The 18,130-nt window shown below is 41.3% G+C and overlaps 1 long non-coding RNA gene across 1 annotated transcript in view; it reads left to right on the top strand.

Moving 5' to 3' along the window:
- LOC135308699 (uncharacterized) overlaps positions 1-18,130 on the top strand; it is a 232,651-nt gene that overhangs the window by 120,942 nt on the left and 93,579 nt on the right. The window lies entirely within an intron of this gene.

Here is an 18,130-nt window from a genome sequence, read left to right as displayed (position 1 = left end):
AAAAAAATTGGTCTGTTTTCAGACTGCAGTGATTTATTTTCTTGTGTGGAGAACCCTGAACTGAGTAGAAACTGGTGAAAAAGGAAGTTCATCCCAGCCAACTATGCAAGCACATGCTGGTGTAAGCACTGAAATATTTCAAAGGCAAGTTCCTCTGAAAATGGGTGATATGCATGTTTTGACACTCCTGTTATTTCTCTTTTGGGGGTAATGTCATGCCTCTTTCTCTGAGGACATCAGCTTGGAGGTATGTCTAATTGTTTTGACTGGTATAAAAATGTGGAAGAGCTGCCCTGGAAAGCCAGTCTGCCCATGCCTTGATGCTTGCTGAACTCACAAAAGTTTAATATTAATTTCAATAACTGGTTGCAGACTTTTGATTCCCATTGGCACCTGTCTCTCATTACAAAAGGAGAAGCTCCTTCACTGGAGCTTCCCAACCCTCTGGTACTGCTGATTGCTTCTCCACAGTGATACATACTTTCCTGATAGCACAGCCACATCACACATAAGGCGAGGTTAGCGTTGTTCCACATTTTCCTCTCTTCCTGTGAGCTGCACGTTGGCCTCGTTCCATCCTCCCTACTATTGAAAATCTCAGCATACTTGATTTACTTTGTGCACCGCCCATTGTTGGGTGTGCCTTGCCTTTCCTGCAGCGGCCTGTGTGCTTCAGCTTTGCAATAAAAGCTCTGTACAGCACACAGCAGGACCATCGGACAGATATTGGCAGGGCAGCACATCCGTGCCAAGCCAATTAAACCCTAAACCTGATACACTAAGCCTGACTGCAACTGACTGTCTGAGGTCCTCACCAAATATGCTCCAGAGGAGGGGGATATGAACAGAATGTGCAGAAGGGGGCCCTGCAGGAGGAGCTGGGAAGCTTTGACATCCATGCTTTTGAGTAATTACATCGGTTTGGACCGTAATGCAGAAAAGATTTTTTTTTTTTTTAGTGCACGCATTAAGAAACTACTCAAATTCTTTATGATGTGAGATTAAATTATTTCATCCCAGATAAAACTTAAGACCAGCAAAAATCCTAATGCTTGATTGCTCTGGAGGTAATATTTCAAGACTTGAATCATTCTGTTTTAAAATACCTCAAGTTTACAATGATAAATCTACGAAGCACTAAAAATCCTACTCAATCAACTCTGGTTCTTGGAATGGCATCTGCCTTTGAGCTATAAAAATAACAGATGATTTTTTGATAGCTTATCAGTTAACAGACTGCTTAGTTAGGATAGCACATTTTTATGCTAATCTTAGGGCTGTGATGAGGGAGAGAGAGAAAGAAAATCTTTAGTATTATTTTGTATCTACTTTAAGTTCAGCCTAGCTTTTGGAAAAGATCTGTCCTCTTCTAGGAATTGCCAGCCACACGGGGGTTTCAACACTTAGCTGAATGGAGGTGGAATTGATTTAAACATGTTAAAATGGTAGTATGTGTGGCTGTTTAATGGTGTCTCTTGTGCACCACAGAGCAGACAGAGGCGGCAAGGAAAAAAGGTTCTGAATGCTTGCTGGCATGGCTGCAGAAGTGAATCCATCAGCCCAGAACTGGCAGCATCACTGTCTTACTGAGGTTACAGGTGCCTTTATCTCTGAGAGCTGATGAGGCAGAGGGCAGAAGCAGAGATTTTCCAAACTCATGATTCTGCTCCCTGCCCTTGGCCCTGCTCCTGTGTGTATCCTCTGAGAGAAGTGTGAGGAGACAGTCTGTGCTGGTGGGACGCTTTTGGAAGGTAGCAGAATGGATGACAATTGGGGAAGCACCTGGGCTTTTCTGTCCCAATCTCAGATGTGCATGCTGTGTTCTGGTTGGAGTGTTGCAATGGAGAAACAGGTCCTTCCACGTGTCTGATTTCTTGATTCCCTAAGACTGTGATTAGTTTGGAAAAAGAAAATATTGCAACAAATTTGAGGCTGATTTGGCATTTTTCTGGCGTGAGTTAGAGTTGATGGTGTCTCAGTGGCCAGGCAATGATACAAATTGAATCCTATTTTTGTTCACTCTGAAGAATTCTCATATTATTTAAGCAGAAATGGTACTAATGTGGCTTGGTATCCACTGCCAGTTCCTTTGAGAGATTAAGTGACAACCTAGATGGAACTTGATTGGACCTACATTTTCACTTTTGCAGTTTTATGTTTTTAATCTCTTATTTGAATATATTCTTTTTCTAATTTCTCTGATATGAAAACCTTAGAGTGCTTTCATTTTTTTTTTTAATAATAAATTGAATCCATATTCAGACCTGATGTTCCTTGAATTTAGGGTGGATAGGGATAAGGTAATAGTGATTTTAATCTGATGCTCCTTACTGAGATTGTTCCCTACCCAATTCTATTTCTTTGGAATGGAGAAGAATATTTTAACTGAAAATTAGCATAAGCATTAAAAATATGCCTCATACATACATAAATCAGCTTTCCTTATGTCTGTTCTCTATACCATGCTGACCATGACTTCTTTCTCTTTTATCTCATGAAGAATTATTTCACATGTATATAAAAAGGTCTCATGAAGCATGAGAGCTGCCCATGGAGGTAAAGCTTTTTCCTTTTTTCTGATAAACATGCCAACAGCAGTCAGTCTCCTTGATCTCTCTGACAGGGACAAGTAACAAGCTAAGACTAAATGAGGAGGCATGTGAAATCTTTGTCTGCATTTGTTTCACCTGGGGATTTGTACTTTAGAGCTGGGGTAAATCAAAGTGGCACTCAGCTCTTGACGGGCCAGTATCAACAGTTTGTTCTCAGTCAAGTTGTCCTGACAGATCTAGAGAGGAATTTTGTCATCCATTTACCAGAAGTGGGTCCTCTTTCTCTGGATTTGATGCAAAGTCAAAAAGCAAGGGATACCAGGAAATAAAAAGTGAAACCTGAAGATGTGAAAGGCTATTAATTAAAATGTGTAGATGACAAAATTAGGGATATTTTTCCCCTTTAGGGTCAAAGCCAAAGAAAAACATTTGTTTCCCCAGTCTTGAGTGCATGCAGGAAGGAGAAAAGAATGAGACTGCCTGCTGCCTTCCCTACAGTTTGGAGACTTCCTCAGGCTCACATTTTCCTTTTAGATATGCCACTTAGCTGCAAGCATTGGAAGGAGGAGGGATGGTGTCTGTCTTGGTCTGCTGCAGATCTTTGTCCTCAGGAAATCATCCAAAGTGCATTTGTAGAGGAGCAACCCAACCCCTTCCTCCATCTGAGTAGGCTGCAGTTTGTACACACAGTGTCTGAAATGCACAACGACTGTAATCTGTGCTTTCATGGGGCTACCTTTCTTAAACTTGCATATTTCTTTACAGGAAACTTGTGCTGAAGACTACCCAGAGATCCTTTTTATCAGTGACACAAAATTGTTAAGAAGAGTCAGTGTAACTAAAATCAACTAATAGTGCTGTACTGCCACAGACCCCCAAATTCTGGGTAGGAGCATTAAAAGAAAATAGACTTTCTGTAACTCTTCTTGTTTTTTATACTCTTAGATTAAGTCAAAAGCCTGAAAGAAGAGTCTTTCAGTCACCTGTGTCTTATCCAGACATACTTACCAGCTAAAAATACTATTAAGAATAGGAGTGAGAAAGTTAAATTCCTTTCCTTGTGCAGATCAACATACTGGTGAATTTGGTGTTTGTGGTTGGACAAGGCAGGTAAAAGGTTTCCTTCAGTAGCCCCATCCCCATGCTGGCTAACTTGCTAGTGGATTTCCATGCAGACTAATCCCATATCTCATGACTTAATGCAGCACTACAATGGCAGATATACTTTTCTCTATGTCCCCATCCTCCCTGCTTGCAGAGCAAGGTGCTCCATTACTAACACACATGGAGAAATTCACGTAGCCCCTCTACCAACAAGTGGAAATTTTTAAAAACCCTGCTCTTTAAAAGTTTTTGCTGAATGGTGTTTGAAAAAGTGTAACAGAAATTATTTTTTTTTACAACTTCAGACTCTGATCGTGCTTAAGTGGATAGACGCTGGAGACAAAGGAAAGTGTTTGTTTTTATTTCTGAAAGGAAGGTAGTCAGGTTTCAAAATTCCTGCAATACAATGAGTCTGCATGGCAGAGACAATTGCTCATGAAAATGAATTTACTACAAGAGTATACAGAACTTTATAAAGATTTCATGAAATCTAATGCTGAAAATTTATGATAGCAAATAACGAGATTTTGATTCGGATGATGGGAATGAAAGTTGTTGGAGAGCTTGGATTAAATTAAATGGAAACTAGCAGTACATGCTAGAGGCAATTGAGTTAAATGTCATGATTAAGGGCTCATGGTGACTTTTAAACATATAGCTTGTTGGTTGCCTGAAGTAGGTGAGCAAAACACATGCTAGTTTAACTTGCCTTCAGAAGGTTTCCAGGCATGGCTGCAGCTAAACATTTTACAATTGCTGTGTGTCATCCTGATTTATAATTTCCTTCTTGCTAATGTTTCTTCAGTTTATTTTCCCCCTCTGGACTGTGCAATATTGTGCAAAAGAGGCTGTGTGGGTTTGGGTTTTGTGCCTGTGAGAGGGAAGAGAGAGGTGTAAGAGCGACTGATTTGGGTGCTGTTTGTGCCACACTGAGCTCCGATGCTGCGATGCTTGCACACAGTCCTGTGCAGGCGTGGGCTCAGGCACTGCCTGGGGTTGTGATCTCCACGGAGCTCAGCTTTTCTACCCGGGTCCTTTAATTGGGTGCAAATCCTCTGTGTAGGTGACAGTGGTGTGGGAATTAGATCAGCTTAAAGGAGGCTGCAGATGAGTGCAGACAAGGAGAAGGAAACGCTTCTCCTCCTCATTCTCTACTGGGTGCATAAGAAATACCTGGGGAAAGGAGAGCATTCTCACCTCTGTCACCCAACCTGCGATTTTCCAAGCTCCCTCGGCCAAACTATTTTGATGGTGTTCCCAAGACTGAACAGAAAATCTAGTTTGGATGCCTAACTCCCTTGCCTTCTCCTTGTTTAGGACACACCTCTCGGGCAGAGGCAGTCTTCCCATTTATGCAAAGAAAGTGTGAATACTTGTGCCACTGCCCAAAGACAAGTGTTCACTTTGGAATGAATGAATTTTATTTTTTTTGTCTATTAAAACCTTTCCATCTTCAGTGGCTTAAATCTTAATTGCATCAGGCAGATTAATGTTAGATGTGCAAGATTTAAATTATTGGAGCAGCATCCTTAGTCTTGATTGTCTGGAAGGGAATCCATGCTCAGTGGTATGGGGCACATAAAATGGATGTTTTCATGTTTCCCATGCTGAAAGTAGCCTCTTAATACATATAATATTTACTTTCACCTCAAATACATATCAGGGATGATGGCAAAGTTATTATGGGTAGTCAGTCATTCTCCCCTCTCTCGTTCCAATGAATGTTGAAGTATTTATAGAAAGCAGAACAAGTCCAAAAGGACTGAGCACCAGCATTTTGTCTGTGTGTTCCTAGTTAAGAAACATTCCCTTGGATGTTTCTTCACCTTGGCCTTCCCTTAGACCTAGCTCATTTTTACAGCAATCCATGAATTCTAAGAAAAATGAAATGTTTTGGTGGGCTCTTTTTTTTTTTCCTGCACAGTAAATGAAGCTTAAGAAAAGTATTTTCACATCAGTGTGAATCTCTTTTGCCTTTTTTTTCAATGTTGTAAGTCAAGCCACAGAGCTGATAAATGTGTTATTTATGTGGTGCTATTCAAAGCCTTGTGATCTGGGGCCAGGCCATGGCCGTGGTATTTAGCCTGGATGTCAAGGTGTGGATCACACCGAGGTGATTGCCAACTGCTCTGCACTGAGACATTTTAAGAGCAACGACATTTCGCTCTGCAGAAAGGCAAGAAAACAAGCCATTCCCCTCTTCCCCTGCTGCAACGGTTTTTATTTTACACCACCAAGAGATGACATAAAATTTGATGAATTTCATCCTTTTTTTTTTTTTTATACCCACTTGAACTACTATATAAATATTAATAGCTAAACACATTGCAAACAGGTGGGACCCGTTCTGCCTCTGGAGAGCTGCCACCACTAAGTGATATCTCAGATGGGGTGACAGAACTTTCCCATGTGGGCGCTGTCTCTCCCTGCCAGCCCCTCGGACACGCCTGGAGCTGAGAGCTCTTTGTTTTTTTTTTTTGGGCTTTCTTCTTTTTATGGTATCGCTATAACAGTTTTTCTTGGTCTTTTAACAGCTCATTCAGAAGGAGAAGGACAGGGAATTAAAAGGCTTTTTTTTCATTATCTGTTCTAGTTAGTGGGGTGTATCAAAGGGGGTTTGTTCCTGTTGACAACAGCCCCCTGTTGTGTGTGTCTGAGGGCAGCACCTCCAAAACAGCAATAAAGAAGTGTTTATCTGTGAAATGTTCGGTAAATTTGGCTTCCTACCACCTCGATGGTTCCTCTAACCTGCTTTGCAGGTACCGTTCTACCCTGTGTGTGCTACTGGGCACGCAATGGCCACATCTGTGATTTGTCCCTGTGGCTGGGCTCTTTTGGGCTGGATTTTGGGCAGCAAAGGGAGAAGGGCAGTTACAAGAAGCTGCAGGTTTGAAAGGAAGACTGAGAGGTGGCTGGGGGCAGCGTGCAAGGGGCAATGCCTCAGTTACCCAGTTATTCTTGCTTATTCTATGATTACTTCCTCCACCCTGTCCTGAGTCATCCCTTCTCCACTATAAAATCTTATTAATAAGTAATGCTTAGAGTTCATTTGTCACAGACTGTGCTGGGGGTCAGTTGGCTGCGGGGCTGTCTCCAGCCTGATGGAGCTGTTGGAGCAATTGCTGCTGCCTTCCCAAGGCATGTGGAGCTTCCTTGTTTTCTCTGAAGAAGTGGTGGCCTTTTTCCTGAGCAAAATCATGGGTGGAGTTCAAAGGGGTCATTTGGGTTTTGGTTTTTCTGCTCAAAATTAAGTTTCCACAGAAGCTGTCAGCACATTTTGTCTTTCAAACAATTACAAACCCAAAAATGTTGCGTTTAAAAAAAAAAAATTCTAATTTTTCTCTAAAATATTTTTGATGAAAAATATATTATACTGTTCATACCATTTACTTACTTCTTTCCTGTTAGAACTAGAGAGATGTAATGTAGCCCCAGCCAAATTTGTGTGTCTGTGAATCTGTGACTTGTAGGCTATATTGTACTCAGAATAGTTTTAAGTGACATATTTCAATAATTTTTAATTTATCTTTTTGCAATAATTCAGAACAGAAGAGAAGGTTGTTTCGGTTGATGGTGTTTTGTTTGGGTTTTTTCTTCCTCTGAAGAGCCTGCACAAAAATTAAAGATTCAAATTTTCCCCAGGGGCAAGAACAGAAATATTAGTGATGTGCCACTTGCTTGGTGGCACCGTGGAGGGAATGGTACAGGCATGAATCAGGGACTGCTGGCAGAGTCACTTTCCAATATGTGCAAATAAAAATGCAGGCCACATACTACATCTGGGGTCTGAAGATTTACCAGGCTGCCATAAGGCCATAAGTTTGATTGTTTGCACTTTTTGGGTTTTTTGAATGATCTAAACAGGCTGCATGAAATGCTGCCTCCATTTTTTCATTAATACATCTTTAAAACTGATTCTTGCTGGGGAGACTCCAGCATTCCTATTTAATGTTCTGATTAATGAGCATAAACAATGCTTTTAAGATATTTTTTACCTATGTATAATCAAGCCATCTAGGCACCAGTAACTGCAAATGTCACAGATTTCAATGGTCTCTTTGGGACTTTTAATCTGTTTGCTTTTATAAAGGAGGTGATTTTATTTTTACATTAAGGAAGCATTAACATCATTAAATGGGCTCCCACTTTATGATAACTGCAAATGTCACATTGATCCAGAAAGATAAGAAAATGTGCTCGTCTTTGGAACAATATCCAAGGCAAGAGCAGGCAACCCACACTATTTGCATTAAAAAACAAATTGTATAAATGCAGAAGATTGATGTGCCATCTGTTCATGTCCTTCACTTTTCTGGCTCTTCTGTGTTGAGATATTTTTATGGAATAGTTACGTTTATTATTTTGAAAATGACTCACAGGTTAAAAAAGTTTACGATGGGCAATATAAGTTGAAGATATTCATTTACAGTATCTCAGATATAAAAACTGGCATTAAAATTAACTTCCATGCCCACAAACAAACTACAGTATACTGCAATCTGTATCACCTAGATCCTAGGATCAGAGAAAAATACTTTACTAGCAGCTCTAGCAGTTTATGATGTGAATCCAAAATATTTAATTTGTACATCGTATTTCTCAAGTAATGCAAAGGCCTTCAGAAAGGTATAAGGTCTAGAAAAAGCTACTGACTGGGCTTTGTAACAAGAAGGTGAATATGTGGTGCAACTTGTTTAAGGCTGTGTGCTCCAATGAAACCCTGGCATTAGCTGAGGATGATGCAGTGAGCAGAGTGCTGAACTGTCTGAATGTTTGTCAGAATGAGAAGCCCAAATCCCAGGCAACAACTACTGCAAGCTCCAGAAAATTACCACGAGGAAAACCTGTCTTCCTCACCATGATCCCTCACCATCATCTTTGTGCCCCTTCTGCTTGCCATACCAAGCCTCCTGTTGCCTAGAGAAGTGCCCATTGAGACAGTCCTCTGCAGGCCCAATTTTTTGTTTTGTACCAAGCTCTGTTTGAAAGTTATCCTTGTCCCTGAGTCCTCTGGAACTGAGGACACAGTGGTGGAAGGGCAGGGGAAGGCAGAAGCATTGCTCTGATGCCTAGGGGCTGGGAGCTGGTGTATGTGGCACAGCATGTGGGATGAGGGAGATGGAAGATTCCAAGGGTGAGTAACAGCTGGGAAGGAGAGGACCTGGCTGCAGGGGCTGTTTAAAGCATCAGCTCTCCATATCTCCTGAGAATTGGGCCCATACAAGCCTTCGGAAAAGCAGGCAGGAAATGGTGCCTGGGAGAAGGGGGCTGATACTCGTCATGCAGGGTCAGAGAAACCACCAACCCCCTGAGGCCCTTCAAGTGTAAACCACAACACCCAGAACATTAGGCTGGATTTAATCTCCTCTCTCCTAATATTCCTCCTGCTAAAAATGGAGTTGGTCAGAGCCTTCATGAATGAAGAAGTCTCACGAGTCAACAAATTTGTCTGATCTCTCTCTGAACCCATTTAACTTTCAAGTTCCACAGTGAGCAGTTCCTAGGTTAGCTATGCTTTGTGTGCAAACATTGTTCCTGCTTTGCTGTTCAGATCCTGCTGCCCAGTTGGCTTGTCTGGTGCTTTTCCCATCTTCACTTCTTGGTTTGGAAGAATCATGGAGTCATCAGTTTCCTTGAATGATTTGTCTTCTCCATGTTACCATAGGTTTATTAATTTCTGATAATCTGTTAGTCATTATTTGGAGCAGACCTCGTATGAGAAAAATATGCTATAAGTTAAAGTTACATGTTTTAAACCCAAGTGAAAATAATTGTGTTGGCATTGGTGGTGTTCTTGATAGGTCCAGCTGAAATGAAGATACTACCCTACAGCCTATGTTTGGTGGAACATGGAGTTCCATGCTTTTCTGAGAGTCATGGGGGATGAAATTAGGAAGATCAAATCCATTTTTGATTGGCATAAAGCAGTAGTACACATGCCTGCATCTTCTCTACTGAACTGGTTTAGTATTTTAGTACTGGCTAATTGAAATACTTGACAATCATTTCCGTACAATTTCAAGACATACTAAAAGTATCTCAGCCCAGAGGTGTGCTGCCAAAACCCAGCAAAGCAGGAAGCGGGTGCATGGGCAAAAGAAGTGATTAAATGTGCCCAGAAATAAAGTGAAGAGCTAATGACTCATACTCAGCATGGTTTTATAACCTGTATGCAGAGCCTGACTCATCATGCCACCTAATCATAGCCATGGGACAGGACTTGGCGAATACAAAGTTCTTCCCATCTTTTCAAGGTGTCTGCTCTACCCTTTAAACCAAACAGGTTTGCCACTGCCTCAGGAAATGCTGCATTTTTACATAGCAGTCAAGTCTAACAGCTGCCACAGTACCTGGGATTTCAGCAATAACATGATGGTGGTTTGAGGTTTTGCCTGCTGGTGTTAAGCAGTTCTCTCACGTCACCATACCTTGCACCATGACCAGAGTCACAGGGTGGCCATAGGTGAGTCACATCTAAACGAGTTCTGGATATGTATTGTGGCTCCATAATGGATCTTAAAGTCCTTACAGCTGAGTCTGATACTTCAGGCTGCCTCACAAAAATCAGCTGCAGAAATTGAACATGAGGCAGAAGGAACCACACTATTTCAAACAAAGAGGATTTAATTTTGCTGTTGGGATACCTTTTACCTTCTTCAAACCTTTTCTAGGAATGCTTGTCTAAAAACTTGAGTTTTTAAATTGTGCATTGAACAAGGGAATATACAGCACACATGACACCTAGAAATGACATTTTCTTTTAAGGTAGATAAGCTGTGTCCTTAAAATTATACATTTTGTCTCTTTTTAAAGAAGCTCATCTTTAAATTGGAGAAGACAGAAATGCATTTTCCTCTTTAGGGAATCTGATGTTTCTGCTGTAGGGTCTACTGTCAAGGCCATAAAATTATTTCTCAGTGAACAATCTTTTCAAATAACTTGTATGCTAAGTAAATTCACCTCAAAAAAGACCCAGCACTTAAGTTTCACTTTAGGAAGGAGGCAGCTTTGATGGAGTCTGCATGTCTAAGACTTTTCAAACAATCTTTATCACACTGCTCCAGCTAACTATGTACACAAAGTGAATCCTACCCTACAGATCAGTATGCTGTACAGCTAAAAAGAAAATAACATTTAAAAAGCTCCAGATGTTTGAGCTGATGAAAAGAAATAGAACAGCTCAGCACTGTAACACCAATCTTCACTCATCATCTTCTGTGCTCCCTCTTTCTGGGCTTGTTTCTGTCTTTCACTCAAGACTTACACTGTAAACAGAACAAAGCAAGGACAAGCTGCTGTGATATTTCCTGGTGTAGACACCAGCAAACTGACCTGGGTCTTGACTTGCAGCTGAAGCTCCTAGAGCTGCTACTGCAGTTCAAACAAGGGTTATTAATTCCAGGTGCTCCAAAAGTAGTTCTGGAACATCATGATAAAATGGGGAGTGTCCTATTAAAGAAAAGTTTACTGCTTTTGCCCAACTTCAATTACATTCTTGTTTTGATGGAATGGATTACTTAATTTTTATTTGAGCCTTCCATAAACCCAGGAGTCACCAGTGCCAGCACAACCAAAAGGCATGTATTTGTACAAATTATGGAATGCAAGCAGTGACTCAGGTCCTGTGCAAGTTCACCCTGGTTTGAGATGGACACTGTGAATGTAGGAGAGTAGAACTGTCCACAGCCAACACCAGTCAGGCTGGAGCTGCCATGAGCAGCTGCAGGAGAAACCTCCTACCTTCTGATGTGCTCAAGGCATTTGGAGACCTACCTGCTTTTTGGTTTCAGTGGTATTAGTGACTCTCTTTGCAGACAGGAGTCTGAATGACAAAAAACACACTAGGAAATTACAGAAGATTGACAGAAGCCCAGCTAAACAGCTGAATCTACTGACCATTTTGTAGGCTATCCCCTGTATCTTTGTAAAACACTGTGGTTGACTGAGTATCTTGCCAGATGTCAGACAGAAAGCCCATGACAAATTGCACATAGCTTTTTCCAAAGACTGTTAGTGTAATTTTCACACTTCTTTAGGAATTTGGGGAGAAAGAAATATCTACTTCTGTGCTTGTGGCAGTAGGAGAACAGCGTTGTTTGGTAATTTGGAAGCCTGGTTTCATGCGAGGCTGAATTCACAGGTCAGTTTGGTCAGCTCTCCCTTTTCTTCTCCACCTTGGCTTCAGTGCCTGGAGAAAGGTTATGTGCTTAGACTGACCAGAGTTGGAAAATGCTTAGCCTTTTATATCCCCCTGACTGTTGTTATTACAGCTCATAGCTCAGTTGTGCATGCTTTGTTTCCTTTCCAAAACCTGCTTGAAAGCCATCCTTAGAACGTCCCTGGCAGCAGCACCATGGCTACATGGAATGGCACCCAAGCATTTGTTGGTGTTCATGTCCCTCCACACACGTACTCCTCTTTTCTGTCATGGGTGTGACAGCAGAGCTCAGGACTAGGCAGGGAGGACTTGGGCATTGCTGCTTTGTACGGGTAAAAAGATGCAGACAGAGGGAGAGAAATTTATATCTCTGTGAGAATGGCTTCAGTTGCCACTCAGCAGCTTGGGTGGATGACCTTCACACCAGGGAAGAGTCTGGTCTACAGTGCCTGCAGTTTACTCCTGTTCATAGAAAAACCACATAATGTTTTAACTGCATTTTGTCACAAAAATACGTTACAAAAAGAAAAAGGCCACTAAACTAGCTGCCTTAAAGAGGGGGAAAGGGGTGAAATTCAGCACTGGTTTATGTATTTGTCTGTGGGAAACCTCTAGAGCTTTGCTTTTTGAGATGGCCAGGGTGTGGTGGCACAGTTTTTTGTGTAATGGAAACCATTATTTATGTGACACTTTGACCACAATGCTCATTTCACTCATTAACTCAGCAACATTAAGACTGCTCTCCAGACAATGGGCGTTAGACATTCTGCGTATTGTTATTTCCATGCCTATGCCATTTATGCAGTGGAAGATGTTTGCATATTACATTTGTCACAGACAACTATGGGGTATCAGATGTAGCGGTATTATTTTAAAATAGAACTGTAAAATGCAACTAAATATGCTCAGCTACAGATAGCTTTGGATTTTCTAAACTGAAAATTCCCATAATCTTACAAGAATGTGGTGCAATGCGAATGTTAATGGCTCGGGGGACTGGTGAAGGGAAACAAGGTTTCTTAACTCTTGATAAATAACAGAAATCAAACCCAGCTTGATCTTATTTGAAAGTCACTATTATTCTCAGATTTACTTGTAGTTTGGTTTGGTTTGGTTTGGTTGTGGCTTGACTAGATGAATATATGATCCAGTTTATCAAATAAAAAGGTGACTCTTTCTGATTTAAAAAAAAAAAAAAAGAAATCTGAGTTAAAACTGAAAACCAAACACGTTTTTATGTACTAACACAAAATAAGGGCTTCCTCATCCCTCTTCTTGGGATGAATGCTCCTAAATGAATCCTCCCCAGTGGAAGCCTTTTTGCCCTCCAGGATGGAGTGGCAGTGCTGGAAGTCAAGCCTGCACTCGTTTGCACCTTGGGTGTGTTCACAAAAGGTCTGCTGCACCTTTGGCTGGAGAAGGGAGCATCATTAACCTGTACAGGGAACACTGTTAACCTGGGAATAGCTCAGCAGGAGCCTGGAGGGATGGGAAGTGGCGGGTGAGCATCGCGGGCTGCCTTACAGCATCACAGCAGAACCCGAGCTGGTTCAGCCCCAGGGCCATATTGTGCTTCAAGGGAGTAGATTTGGAGAAATTGCATGTTTTAATGAAGAGGGTGGTGAATGTTAAAAAAAGTCTGAGGAGGAGCAGTGGAAGGGTATGTAAAAATCCTCAAGTCTGGAAATACGGCAGGTAATGCTAAAAGACAGTACGGTTGAGGTAAAATATACAGCAATTTTGTTCTGCTATGTAAAATAAGCTTTTGATTTATGGAGTGTCAAAAATGTAGATTTCTACGCCTTTCACGATGAATTTTTTTGGCAAATTTTTGGATGAAAATTATTATGGGAAAAATGTTCAGAATATAATTATGGCTTTGCTGAAGAAATGAGGGCTCTTTAAAGATGTTTTCTGCTTGTATCTGCCATTGCTGCTGTCAGAGCGCCTCGCTGAACTACTGGGTGGCCCCAGCTGTTCTGTATATTTTACCCCCACCCCCTCTCCAGGGAGTAAAAGCACAATTTGGCCCAATACTTGCTAGAAATGAATTGATTCCACTGCAGACTCCAAGCAGTACATGCTGAGATAATTAAATAAGGACTGTAAACTGTTGTAATAAAATATCATGATTTGAAGTAGGGATAATCATCTTCATTTTGTGGTGGGACAGCACCTATGGGGTCCTGGCCCATAATGCCAATAAAAATGGTAATACAGAACATCCTTCATGCATATTTGCTTCTTTTGGGAGGCAAAGTCCAGCTGAAAGCATTTTGAATGCTACTTACTTGAATGAAAGTATTTTTATTTCTAGCTTCTGCAATTAGAACAGTGGAATTTGAGTGGGAACATTATTTTACCAGAGGAAAGCTTAGCCTACAATTTAGTCTCAATGTGATTGGTTAGAAGAGTTCAACAGCAAGACTCTGGGGGCATCCCCTCGTTAATAACCTCACAGTGAACTGTTTGTAGTGCATCCATTTTTTTAGCGCTTGGCACCTCTCCTGTAAATGTACTATGGACCCCCTCAAGGACATGCTGTTGCCTCCTGTGCTTTGAACACTAAGGGAGCAGGAACCCCATCCTGTTTATGAAACTGATGCCAGCCTCACCTGATGGCCCTATTCCAGTCATTCCCTCCAGGGACCTGTGTTTGGTATTAGTGTAGGTCTGAACACCAGAGAAATCCTTTCTCTTCAAATCAGACCTTTCTTACTGTTTGAATATTGCATACCCTTCATTATTAGCAACATTCCATTTAAATTAACCATTTCTCCTTTGTCAGAAATTTTTCAGTAGTTTCTACAGCACAGAGGCCGGGGATGAATTAATATGAGCCATGAATGCATTAAGATTTGCATGCTCTTCCAGGGAGCTATTGGGAAAGTCAGTCCCAGCCTGAGCAGGAACACATCATATTGCCTCTGTGAGGTGTGGGTGTGGGAAATTGAGTCTACATGCAGTGTCTGGAAAGGTCTTATGTCCAGCAAGCCACTTGTTCTAATCTTGCTGTAGTATCTACCAATTAAAGACATTAATTAACACTTCCCTTGGCGCTACATAAGGTCTGCATTATGGTGTGTATCTACAGCATGGGCTTCTGAAGGAGAAGACTGTAGTGCCAGGATGCTCCTTGGTGACCTGCAGGGCCGGGACCCAGTCTTCATTTTTTTGTCAGCCAGTGGGCTTTTTGTCTGCACACAGCCACTAGAGGTGCAGGTCAGATGCCGATCTGGTAAAATTCCATGTGCTGTGACTCCAGCAGTCCCATTCCGGCGTGGAGCTGGGCCTGAGCACCCTGTGGCCGCTCCGAGCTGATGCTGCTGGCTCTCTTCAGCGCCGTGTTCTCCTCCTGCCATTAGTGGTTCTATAATTAAGCTCCTGCCATCGTTCGCTGCCCTTTTCTACACATACACCCTCCTACATCTTTTGGAGGAATGTTCCCTTAGCAAAACAGTTTGCATGTCAATTGCTGATACAACATTGTGTTCTCGATGCCATGAGGTTATATTAGCACTTATATTTGTGTTCACAAGGGTTGCTTGCATACATAAAGCTTGTGAGTGTTTCAGGGCCATAGTATGCAGTGTTACTGGGCAATAATCTTATGATGTAACCATAAACCTCGATTGTCTGTTTAATATCTCAGATGTTTCAATTTGCATTTCGTTAAAACTTGGCAAAAGGTTATCAGCTCAGATCCAAAATTCTCACAAAAATTGTTCTAATATGTAAAGTAAGTTTTGATTTATGGAGTGACAAAAATGTAAATTTCTAAGTATTTCAGTTTATTTTTTTGCCAAACTTTAGACTAAAATGACTTTTTTTTTTTTTAAAGTGAAATGATTCTGGATGTAGTTATTTTCATTTGAGGAGTAAAAGCAGTTGAAGATGTTAATTTAACTGCATTTACAAATAACTCTGGTAAAGAGCATTGCTTCCCAGGAAATGAATAAGACATCTATACTGAGCTTATTAAGAATTAGATGTATAGACAGAACATGGTATTATTTTTTGCAGGGAACCTGACTATAAAATAAGCTATAAGTACATTTAATATTACCAAAATATGTATTGCTCTTGATCTCCTCCTGAACACTGTTTACTCATTCCAGAGCTGTTCTGCATTATAAAATATGACATATAATTGTTGAGTAACCCTTGTTGTAAAAGAGCAGGCTACAAATATGTAATATTTCAAAGGAGACTTGTTTTTCAATAGGAATACCTTTGACCATTGAGGAAAATACTCATTTCATGCTGTTTTTACTGCTGGAATATCATTGAAAGTACGACAGACTTCCAGTGTATATACATACATAGATTTTGTAGAAGAAATGCCTAACGGCAGATTGCCTTTGATGGTATAAAATTTGAACAGTAGGATAGTCTCAGATTTGTAGTAGTAGTTTGGAGAAGGAAAGAGTATCAACAGCTCACATTAAAAAAATCATCAATTTAAATTCAGTTATCATATTTTCCTTTAAGATACACAGAAATACAATTTTTTTTTCATAAATCACTACTTTGTTGTTGTTTTATACATAAAACAAGTAATGGGGTCTCTTGTGTTTAATAATTTTAATTAAAAGTGTGAATTTTGCCAGTTGCATCAGCTGGTCTGTCATTTTCTATGGAAGGATTTCTGCTGTGAAATTGGTTTGAAATCTGGTTACCTTTTAATATTTGAAATCCCAGAACAGTGTTTGGATTCAAAAGACAAATATAGCCTATTAACCTTGCTTTAAATATTTGAATGTTATTATTTAAATTTGTTATTTTCCAACAAGTCTTCTAAAATAGTTGTGGGGTGGGGTGCAAGGAATTCAGTGTACTTGTAGGCATAATTTCTCTAGATAAAGCTTGAAATATCTCTCACAGGAAATGTCAGCATTTCCAAATTCTTTTTCCCCAGTGAAACAAATTTAAAAAAAATCAGAAAAGGAACATTTTCACACAGCGGGGAAAGGATTCTGAGGAGTTTTGAATGGGAAATGTCAAAACAGAAAGTGTAACTGTTTCAGTTTTCAATTTCTTTACATTTTGATTCAAGATGAGATTTTTCATTTTGATTATCTCTATCACAGAATGAAAGGCCTTTGTCAAAACTGCCATTTTCACATGAAAAAGTTTCAAGTTCTAAAAATCACCTTTTTCCTGTGAGAAATCTTGTTGACTGAGGCAGCTGGACCAGCTGGACTGTGATGCTGAACTGCAACCAGCAGCTGTCCAGCACTCACATGTGGGTTTTAGGGAGGCTCTGCTGGCTGTCCCCACGGCTGGGGCAGCCTCCCAAAGGAGCTTCAGTCTGAGCCTGGCGAGTGGAAGGGACCATGTGGCTTTGGGTGGGTGTCAGGCAATGTCAGGTGGCAATGTGGCCCCGCAGCACTTTGGAGGAGGTGCAGGCAGCGAGAGGGAATGTGGCATGGGAAGGGACACGGCCCCAAGACATGATCAGCCCACCCATGGGAGGCAAGACTGGATGTGCCAGATGTGCCCCATGCTGTGTCCATCTTGCTGAGAGGCAGCCAGGACTGAAGGCTCAGGATGCAGCTGATCAGAGAGTTTCTCACAGGCTTGCGTGTCTGAAATGTCCGGCACTGGCTGATGCTTTTGGGTTTGATGCTTTCATGTGCTTCAGCCATGGAGCAGTCAGGGATGAAGGACAAATCTGTGGTTCCTCCCTCGCTCCCTCTGTCCCTTGCCTGCCTGCACCTGCTTGGGCAGCAAGCCTCTCCTCCCCACCACGTCCTGTGGCACCTCTGCCAGAGCCAGGGCAGGCAGTGACAGACACTGCCACTTCCTCGCAGTGGGAAGGCTGTCCCTGCACAGTCCCCAGGCAGCTGTGCCCACGGGGGCCAGCTGTGATGTGCTGCTCTGGGGAGCTGTGTTTGGGGGTCTGAAGGGGTACTCTGATGATGAAAACAGGACATCTTAGATTGCTTTCACCAGACAGACTCGTTCCTTCAAATATTTTAAATTGTGTGCCTGCATGCAATGAATCTCCCTGAAAGAGTGGTGACATGCCATAAAGAAACAAATTCCCTTGCAGGATAGGGTTTTTAAACCCTAAGGACACAGAAGGTGCTACAGTAAATAGGCACGTAGGCTCTCAAACCTTTTGTTATTCATGTGTCTAATGCCTCATTGATCCCATCAGGATAAGTGACATGATTTTAGTAAAATAAGTGAGTGCAATTTTTAGAATTCTTTATAAAAGTCAAATTTCAGTTTTGATGGTGGAAACCACAGCTGGAATGGTTTTTTGTATGCAAGAGAAAGAAGACAGCTTAACCCATCTCAATCCCAACCT

The sequence above is a fragment of the Passer domesticus genome, chromosome 10 (genome assembly GCF_036417665.1).
Source record: "Passer domesticus isolate bPasDom1 chromosome 10, bPasDom1.hap1, whole genome shotgun sequence".
NCBI classification, from domain to species: domain Eukaryota; kingdom Metazoa; phylum Chordata; class Aves; order Passeriformes; family Passeridae; genus Passer; species Passer domesticus.
The sequence above is the reverse complement of the archived record's forward strand: the minus strand, read 5'-3'. Positions and strand labels throughout refer to the sequence as shown.